Source organism: Papio anubis, chromosome 4 (assembly GCF_008728515.1).
Source record: "Papio anubis isolate 15944 chromosome 4, Panubis1.0, whole genome shotgun sequence".
Lineage (NCBI taxonomy): Eukaryota > Metazoa > Chordata > Mammalia > Primates > Cercopithecidae > Papio > Papio anubis.
This window is the reverse complement of record NC_044979.1, coordinates 138,823,407-138,833,606: the sequence shown is the minus strand read 5'-3', so window position 1 is coordinate 138,833,606 and position 10,200 is coordinate 138,823,407.

Here is a 10,200-nt window from a genome sequence, read left to right as displayed (position 1 = left end):
AAGGTGGACACCTCTGGCTTCGGTTTCTGTGCAGTGAGGGGACTGGGTAGGTAGTAACTTTTTTTTTTTTTTTGAGACGGAGTCTCGCTCTGTCGCCCAGGCTGGAGTGCAGTGGCCGGAGGTCAGCTCACTCACTGCAAGCTCCGCCTCCCGGGTTTACACCATTCTCCTGCCTCAGCCTCCCGGTAGCTGGACTACAGGTGCCCACCACCGCCTCAAGGTTTTTGTATTTTTAGTAGAGACGGGGTTTCACCATGTTAGCCAGATGGTCTGATCTCCTGACCTCGTGATCCGCCCGTCTCGGCCTCCCAAAGTGCTGGGATTACAGGCTTGAGCCACCGTGCCCGGCCTTAACTTTCAAATTCTTTTTTCCCTTGAGTCACACTGGAGTGTAAGCTCCTTGAGGGCAGAGGCTTATCTTGCTTATCTAGCATCTAGCACAGGGCTTGGCACAGAGTGAGTGCTCAATAAATATGTGTTGAATAAACACGGGAAAAGCAAATTAATTGTAAACAAGGCACTGCACAGGCAGGGGATAATCAGACACCTTCCGCTTTTGCAAAGCCCCTTTAATTTTTATTATTTTTTAGAGATGGTCACTCTGTGACCCAGGCTGGAGGGCGCAATCATAGCTCACTGCAGCCTTGACCTCCTGAGCTCCTGCAATCCTCCTGCCTTAGTCTCCCAAGAAGCTAGGACTACAGGTGTGTACCACCACACCCAGGTAATTTTTTTTTTTTTTTTTTTTTTGGAGACAGTGTCTCCATCTGTCACCCAGGCTGGAGTGCAGTGGCACAGTCTCGGCTCACTGCAACCTCCGCCTCCTGGGTTCAAGCGATTCTGTTGTTTCAGCCTCTCAAGTAGCTGGGATTACAGGCATCGCCCACCACACCCAGCTAATTTTTGTATTTTTAGCAGAGATGGGGTTTCACCATGTTAGCTAGGCTGGTTTGAAACTCTTGACCTCAGGTGATCAGCCTGCCTCGGCCTCCCAAAGTGCTGGGGTTACAGGCATGAGCCACCGCACCCAGCCAAGCCTCTTATATATTTTTTCTCTTAATAGTCTCATGAGTTAGAAAGGCAAGAGTTGTTCTTCCCTGTTTGGCTTGGATGGTTGCAATGACTGATACAATGAGCTCTGTAAGCCTTGAGAGAATCCCCAGGTTGGGGAACTGGCTCCCTGATGCCCACTAGCATAAGCCTCAAGGAGAAGACTTCACATTCATTCAGAGACATATAGAGCACCTAATTTTGCCTGGGCCTTGGGATAGGCACAGAGTACACTAGGGCTGGGCGCGGTGGCTCACACCTGTAATCCCAGCACTTTGGGAGGCCAGAGCGGGTGGATCACCCGAGGTCAGGAGTTCGAGACCAGTCTGGCCAACATGATGAAATTCCATCTCTACTAAAAATACAAAAAACTGTGCCCCTGCCCCGCCACCCACCATCTGGGAAGTGAAGAGCGCCTCTGCTGTCTGGGAAGTGAGGAGCGCCTTTGCCTGGCCCTCGCACCATCTGGGATGTGAGGAGCGCCTCTGTCTGGCCCCAGCACTGTCTGGGAAGTGAGGAGCGCCTCTGCCCGCTGCTGTGCAACTCTCCACGTGTGAAGTGACAGCCTTGTATGTGATCTTTCTGCCCTCCCCAAGTTTGCATTTTGGACACTGAAGTTTACTTTTTAATTGAAAAATAATAATAATACAAAACATTAGCTGGGTGTGGTAGTGGATGCCTGTAATCCCAGTTACTCAGGAGGCTGAAGCAGGAGGATCTCTTGAACCCAGGAGGTGGAGGTTGCAGTGATCTGAAATTGTACCACTGCACTCCAGCCTAGGCAACAAGAGCTAAACTCCGTCTCAAAAAAAAAAAAAAAAGATGGACACAATATGAAGCAGATGACTGAAAACAGTACTGAAGACGGGAGGCAAACACTGGCAAGGCAGGGAACACAGGAAGACAAAGGGGACACTACTTCTATTAGGAGGCTCCTTTTTGGGGGGCAGCCTGAACCACAGTCATGTTTATATTTGCTGCAGCCCTTGGTAGAGGCCTGGTACATGGCAGAAGCACCATCAGGATTTGCTGAATGTCAACAAGGAATGAAGGGAGAGTGATTTACTCAGGTGGCTCAGTTGTGTGCCAATGAAGAGATCCGAAGTCTGTGGCTTTTCCAGTCTAGTTAGCATAGCCATCCACCTTCGACATAGTGATAGGAAGTAGTCCCTGTTAATTTTATACCCAATGGCTGGGCGCAGTGGCTCATGCCTGTAATCGCAGCACTTTGGGAGGCCAAGGCAGGGGGATCACAAGGTCAGGAGATCAAGACCAGCCTGACCAACATGGTGAAACCCGTCTCTACAAAAAATACAAAAATCAGCTGGGCGTGGTGGCGTGCACCTGTAATGCCAGCTACTCAGGAGGCTAGGCAGGAGAATCGCTCGAACCCGGGAGGCGGAGGTTGCAGTGAACCAGTATTGTGCCATTGCACTCTAGCCTGGGCAACAGAGCAAGACTCCGTCTAAAAAAAAAAAAAAAAAAAAAAAAAATTTACACCCAATTATGTTCAAACTGGTGTCACCTCTGCCTGGATGACTTCAACAGCTGCTTCACTGGTCTCATGCCTCCATTTACCCCATTACCATCCATTTACGACCCAGTAGTCAGAAGACTCTTACAAAGACACAATTCTCTGGCCGGACACAGTGGTTCACGCCTGTAATCCCAGCACTTTGGGAGGCCAAGGTGGGCAGATCACCTGAGGTCAGGAGTTCGAGAGCAGCCTGGCCAACATGGTGAAACCCTGTCTCTACTAAAAATACAAAAATTAGCCAGATGTGCTGGCAAGCGCCTGTAATCCCAGCTATTCGGGAGGCTGAGGCAGAAGAATTGCTTGAATCCAGGAAGGGAGGTTGCAGTAAGCCGAGATCGTGCCACTGCACTTCAGTCTGGGTGACAGAGATAAACTCCATCTCAAAAAAAAAAAAAAAAAAAAAAGCAGTTCTCAATTTACATCAAACCCTTTCATGCCTTCTCATTCTTCTCATTGCCCTTAGAACAAACACAGCCTTCAAGGTCTGTTAGGGTCTAGCCATGCTTAATTCTCTTCCTCATCTATCACTGCCTCTCCTGGTATATACTATGTACACCAGCCCTATAGGCCATCCTTCAGCTCTCAAACCCCCGGTGGCGGGTTTCACCATGTAGTACTACTACGTAGTAGGTGCTCAATTAGTCGCCTACAAATAGTGGCCTGGCACAATGGAAGCTCTGTTATGGAGCTTACATTTTCATCGGGAAAACAGGAAAACATAACTAAACAAATAAAAGCACCATGACATAATAAGAACTATATATCTGGGGCCTGTAATCCCAGTACTTTGGGAGGCCGAGGCGGGCAGATCACCTGAGGTCGGGAGTTTGAGACCCATCTCTACTAAAAATATAAAAATTAGCAGGGCGTGGTGACAGGCACCTGTAATCTCGGCTATTCAGGGGGCTGAGGCAGGAGAATCGCTAGAACCTGGGGACGAGGAGGTTGTGGTGAGCAGAGATCACCCCATTGCACTCCAGCCTGGGCAACAAGAGCAAAACGCTGTCTCAAAAAAATATATATATATATACACACACATATATGTGTATATGTGTGTGTATCTGTGTGTGTATATGTGTATATATGTGTGTGTGTGTATATATATATATTTGGTCTCTGCCCTGGTTCCCAACACAAAGGTCCTAAAATCTTTGTAATTTCCTGAGTGATGGAAGAAATAAGAGCATCTTTTTTTTTTTTTTTTTTTGAGACAGTGTCTCACTCTGACCCCAGGTTTGACTGCAGTGGCGTGATCTTGGCTCACTGCAGCCTCGACTTCCCAAGTTCAGGCGATTCTCCCCACTTCGCCTCCCAAGTAGCTGCGACCATAGGCACGCACCACCATGCCTGGCTAATTTTTATATTTTTTTTTTGTAGAGATGGGATTTTGCCATGTTGTTCAGGCTGTTTTGTTGCCCAGGCTGGTCTAGAACTCCTGAGCTCAAGCAATCCGCCTGCCTTGGCTTCCCAAAGTGCTGGGATTACAGGTGTGAGCCACAGCGCCTGGCCAGTAAGAGCATCTTGTACAGAGCTCCAAAATCCCTTGCAACATCCTGAGTGACAGGAGTGCCTTTTGTTCTAATGAAGTGACTTGCTGGGCTCCTGGACAGCATCAGGATGAGGGCTGGTCACCAGGAAGACCAAGCCAGGATTTGAAGCTTAGACTCTAAGCTTGAACTTTTAGCCTCCTCCCTCATCCTTTGGGGAAGAGAGAGGAGCTGGAGATTGAGTTAATAACTGATCATGTCTACGTGATCAAGCTTCCATAAAAATCCCTTAAACTCAGCTCAGCACGGTAGCTCACACGCCTGTAATCCAAGCACTTTAGGAGGCCAAGGTGGCTGGATCATTTGAAGTCAGGAGTTCGAGACCAGCCTGGCCAATATGGTGAAACCCTGTCTCTACTAAAAAAAATTAGTCAGGCGAGGTGGAACGTGCCTGTACTCCCAGCTACTCGAGAGGCTGAGGCAGGAAAATTGCTTGAACCTGGGAGGTGGAGGCTGCAGTGGGCTGAGATTGCACCACTGCACTCCAGCCTGGGCGACAGAGCAAAACGCTGTCAAAACAAAACAAAACAAGGCCAGGCGCAGTGGCTCATGCCTGTAATCCCAGCACTTTGGGAGGCTGAGGCGGGCGGATCATCTGAAGTTGGGAGTTCGAGACCAGTCTGACCAACATGGAGAAACCATGTCTCTACTAAAGATACAAAATTAGCCAGGCATGGTGGTGCATGCCTGTAATCCCAGCTACTTGGGAGGCTGAGTGAGGCAGGAGAATCGCTTGAACCTGAGAGGTGGAGGTTGTGGTGAGCCAAGTCTGCGCCATTGCACTCCAGCCTGGGCAACAAGAGCGAAACTCCATCTCAAAAAAGGAAAGAACACAAAACAAAACAGAACAAAAATTACTCCTTTGGGAAAACACTCAATGAAAGAAAAAAAAAATGGAGGAAAAGGAAGACATGAAGATATTCATTCCTGCATTATCTGTGAAGGTAAACAAAAAACAAAAATGCCAGGCAATGGTTTTATTAAATGATAATACATCAATATAATGAAATAATATAAAAGCTTAAAGTCACAGTCATATAGATTCTATGCCTGTGGATGGCAATATTCAAAACAAAACAAAGAAGTAGCTACTTCTCAAATTCAGACAGGCGGGTGGGCAGAAAGGAAACTGACATCTTAGGTGGTGAGACTAAGACCTAGAACTGGTGTATATGGGCAGATTCTGGGCTCTGGACCCCTCCCTGGAGTACACCGGCAGCTGGGGCCTATTTTGCACTTCCCGCTTCAGCCTTTTGCACCAGAAGGGCTCAGCAAAAACACCCACTGAACAGGATTCCGTATTTGCGTTCTTCCAATTTTCAGTAATCTGTCTACTCTACTTCGCAGTTCCATCTGCTATTCAGTTAGAAAGTTCTGTCAACTATCAATTAATTCATTCACCCATCAAAACATTTAAGAACCAGCCGGGCGCGGTGGCTTACGCCTGTAATCCCAGTACTTTGGGAGGCCGAGGCAGGCGGATCACGAGGTCAGGAAATTGAGACCATCCTGGCTAACATGGTGAAACCCCGTCTCTACTAAAAATACAAAAAATTAGCCAGGTGTGGTGGTGGACGCCTGTATTCTCAGCTACTCCAGAGGCTAAGGCAGGAGAATGGCGTGAACCTGGAAGGCGGAGACTGCAGTGAGCCGAGATCGTGCCACTAGCCTGGGCGAGAGAGCAGAGACTCCCTCTCAAAAAAAAAACCTACTACGTTTAGGAGGCTGAGGTGGGAGGGTGGGAGGATTGCTTGAACCCAGAAGTTCGAGACCAGCCTGGGCAACACAGCCAGACCCCGACACTAAGTTAAAAAATAAACACATAAAAATCTTACAAAAAGAACCTACCAGCCGGGCACGGTGGTTCACACCTGTAATCCCAGCACTTTGGGAGGCTGAGGTGGGCGGATCACCTGAGGTTGGGAGTTCCAGACTAGCCTGGCCAACATGGTGAAACTCCATCTCTACTAAAAATACAAAAATCAGCCAAGTGTGGTGGCAGGCACCTGTAATCCCAGCTACTTGGGAAGCTGAGGCAGGAGAATCGCTTGAACCCGGGCGGTGGAGGTTGCAGTGGGCCCTGAGATCGTGCCATTGCACTCCAGCCTGGGCAACGAGAGAGAGTCCATCTCAAAAAAAAAAAAGAACCTACCATTTGCCAGGCTAATCGCTCTTCTAAGTGCTGGGTAAGAGAAACGAACTAAAGAGGTAATAGTCCTTGCTCTCATGAGAGTTACATGTCAATGGAAGAGACACAAGACTACTCACCAATAAACACATGTCAGGCCATCCCCGCCTCGATTCTGTCACCATACCCAAACAGGCTACAGACTTTTCCTCCTCAACCCAACCTGGTTACCTGGTGTATTTCGAAGTGCAAATCCAAGCTCATATGTCCAGATTAAAATACCGCCTAGGCTGGCCGTGGTGGCTCACGCCTATAATCCCAGCACTTTGGGAAGCTGAGGCGGGAGGATCACTGGAGGTCAGGAATTCGAGATTAGCCTGGCCAACATGGTGAAACCCGGTCTCTACTAAAAACACAAAAATTTGCCAGTCGTGGTGGCGCGTGCCTGTAATCCCAGCTACTCCGGAGGCTGAGGCAGGAGAATCGCTTGAACCCGGAAGGCGGAGGCCGCAGTGAGCCAAGATCTCGGCACTGCACTCCAGCCTGGGTGACAGCTAGACTCCGTCTCACAAAAAAACAAAAACAAAAAACCTAAAATACCGCCTAGGTTACTCAGGATCCTGTTTAAATTTCTTATCACGCACACGAAGCCCTCCAGACTCGCCCCTGCTCACCTTTCCAGCTTCAGCTCCAGGCACCCACGCACCCTCCACACGCAGATGTCTTCACGACAGCCACTTTTCTTCTGCTCAGAGCGTTCCTTCTACCCACTATGCTCGGCCAAAAGAAGATCCTCAACCACTAGACACCAGGGGTGTCTACACCGCAGGCTCGGCGAGGCTCCGGGACCGTCCCCTCCTCTACGCGGCCTCCCGCCCCTTCGGCTCCTTGGAGGCGCGGCATCCTGTACCTTGGAAAACAACGCTCATCCAGTCCTACCGTCCTTTAGGTGGACACGGACCGTGCCTCGTTCATCTCTCTGACAAAGGCCGGGAACTCAGAAATCATTTCTGGGGTGAATGAAAGAGTAACGGTAGGAGATCCGAACAGGACGCTCAGAACCTCCGGGCGTCTAGGCTTCCGGGTGGCGGTTTCGTTGGCTCCGAAGAGGGAAGAGGAAGCGTTTCTTCTGGGGCCGATCTAGGAGGAGGACTCGGTGGGCTGGAGGACTGGGAGCAACGCTCAAGGCATCTGCGCTGTAGCCGCCCTAGGCCGGTGCGGGGCACAGGGACCCCACTGGCCAATTAACGACTCAGTTCAGCAGGAGGGGCGGGGAGCGGCGCCACTCCGCGCCGCTCCTCCTGTAAGTGAAAGAGTGTCCATCGCTTTTATCAGATTATTTTATTTTCAGAAGTTGTCATCTCAGGTACTAGGCTTAGGACTTGGGTGACAAAACCATCTGTACAACAAACTCCCGTGGCACTAGTTTACCTATATAACAAACCTGTACATGTACCCTGAACCTAAGAGTTTTTAAAAAGTACTGATCGGCCGGGCGTGGTGGTTTACGCCTGTTATCCCAGCATTTTGGGAAGCTGAGGCGGGCGGATCACCTGAGGTCAGGAGTTCGAGACCAGCCTGACCAATATGGCGAAACTCCGTCTCTACTAAAAATACAAAATTAGCCGGGCGTGGTGGCGTGTGCCTGTAGTCCCAGCTACTCGGCAGGCTGAGGCAGAGAATTACTTGAAGTCGCGAGGCGGAAGTTGCGGTGAGCCGAGATCACGCCACTGCACTCCAGCCTGGGCAACAGAGCAAGACACTGTAATAATAATAAATAATAATAATGCATGAAAGAAAAGAATTAAGTATTCTAGGTTGGGCACGATGGCTCCTGCCTGTAATCCCACCACTTTGGGAGGCCAAGGCGGGGGCCATCACTTGAGGCCAGGAGTTTGAGACCAGCCTAGGCAACATAGCGAAACCCCTTCTCTACAAAAATGTTACAAAAAGTAAGTCAGACACGGTGCTGAATGCCTGTAGTCCCAGCTACTCTAGAGGATGAGATGGGACCATTGCTTGAGCCCGGGAGTTAATGACTGGAGTGGACAGAGATTGTGCCACCGCACTCCAGCCTGGGCAACACAGTGAGACTGTCTCAAGAAAAAAAGAAAGAAAGAAAAAGAAAGAAAGGAAGGAGAGAAAGAAGGAAGGAAGAAAGGAGGAAGGAAGGGAGGGAGGGAAAGGAAAAGATCAAATAGATATTAGCATGCTCCCTTTTTTTTTTTTTTTTTGAGACGGAGTCTCGCTCTATCGCCCAGGCTGGAGTGCAGTGGCCAGATCTCAGCTCACTACAAGCTCCGCCTCCCGAGTTCACACCATTCTCCTGCCTCAGCCTCCCGAGTAGCTGGGACTATAGGCGCCCGCCACCACGCCCAGCTAGTTTTTTGTATGTTTAGTAGAGACGGGGTTTCACCATGTTAGCCAGGATGGTCGCGATCTCCTGACCTCGTGATCCACCCACCTCGGCCTCCCAAAGTGCTGGGATTACAGGCATGAGCCACCACGCCTGGCCCTTTATTTATTTATTTTTTTTTGAGACAGAGTCTCACTCTGTCTCCCAGGCTGGAGTGCAGTGGCATGACTTCGGCTCACTGCAACCTCTACCTCCCGGGTTCAAGCAATCTTCCTGCCTCAGCCTCCCAAGTAGCTGAGGTTACAGGTGTGCACCACCACGCCTGGTTAATTTTTGTATTTTGAGTAGAGACAGGGTTTCACCATATTGGCCAGGCTGGTCTCAAACTCCTGACCTCAAGTGATCCTCCCGCCTCAGCCTCCCAAAGTGCTGGGATTACAGGCAAGAACCACTGTGCCCAGCCAGCATGCTCCCCTTTTGCTAAACTACACAAGGGAGTCCAGATGTATTCATTCATTCACCTGTTCATTTAGCAAATATTTATCCAATATGTGCAAATTATTGGTAGAAAAATGAGTCTAGAGTTGACTCAGGTCAGCTAAGGACAGCATTCCTACTCTAACCGCTACCTCATGTTCTAAAAGTTAACAATTACAATTGTTATTTTTGATGGTGTCACCGGCATACTTAATGGCTTTATGCACAGTTTTGTTGTTGTTGTTGTTTGTGTTGTTGTTTTCTGTTTTTTGTTTTTTTTTGAAATGGAGTCTCGCTCTGTCACCCAGGCTGGAGTGCAGTGGCAGGATCTCATCTCACTGCAACTTCTGCCTCCCGGGTTCAAGCGATTCTCCTGCCTCAGCCTCCTGAGTAGCTCTGATTACAGGTGCACGCCACCACGCCCGGCTAATTTTTATATTTTTAGTAAAGATGGGGTTTCACCATGTTGGTCAGGCTGGTCTCAAACTCTTGACCTCATGATCCACCCACCTCGGCTTCCCAAAGTGTTGGGATTACAGGTGTGAGCCACTGCGACAGACCTCTTTCTTTTTTTTTTTTCGAGACAGGGTCTTGCTCTGTCGCCCAGGCTGGAGGGCAGTGGCCCGATCACAGCCCACTGCAGATTCCACCTCCTAAGTTCAAGTTCAAGCAATCTTCCCTCCTTGGCCTCCTAAAATGCTGGGATTCCAGGTGTGAGCCACTGTGCCTGGCCCAGAATTTAATTTATCATTGCAATGATGTAGAGCTGTGGCTGCAGTAGAAACGGTTTAGGAGGATTTAGTTCCCTCTAATCCTCATTAGCTTTTCCTTCCCAAAACCACCACAAGTAATTAGATTATGGTCTTACTGAAATCTGAATGCTTAGGGTGTAGATCCAGCTTCAACCCCTTTCAAGTACACTACTACCCCCAAGTCCCTCCTCTATAGCTATTCTAGAACTTTCACTGGTCTGCTCCCCTTTTTCCTCCATATCCTAGCTCCAAGCTTGTAAGTATCTAAGACACCCCATATTAGTCAGTTGTTTCAAGGTGATCACAAAGGAAACCTGGACTAGTTATCACCAAGAAACAGATCTGCAGCCTGG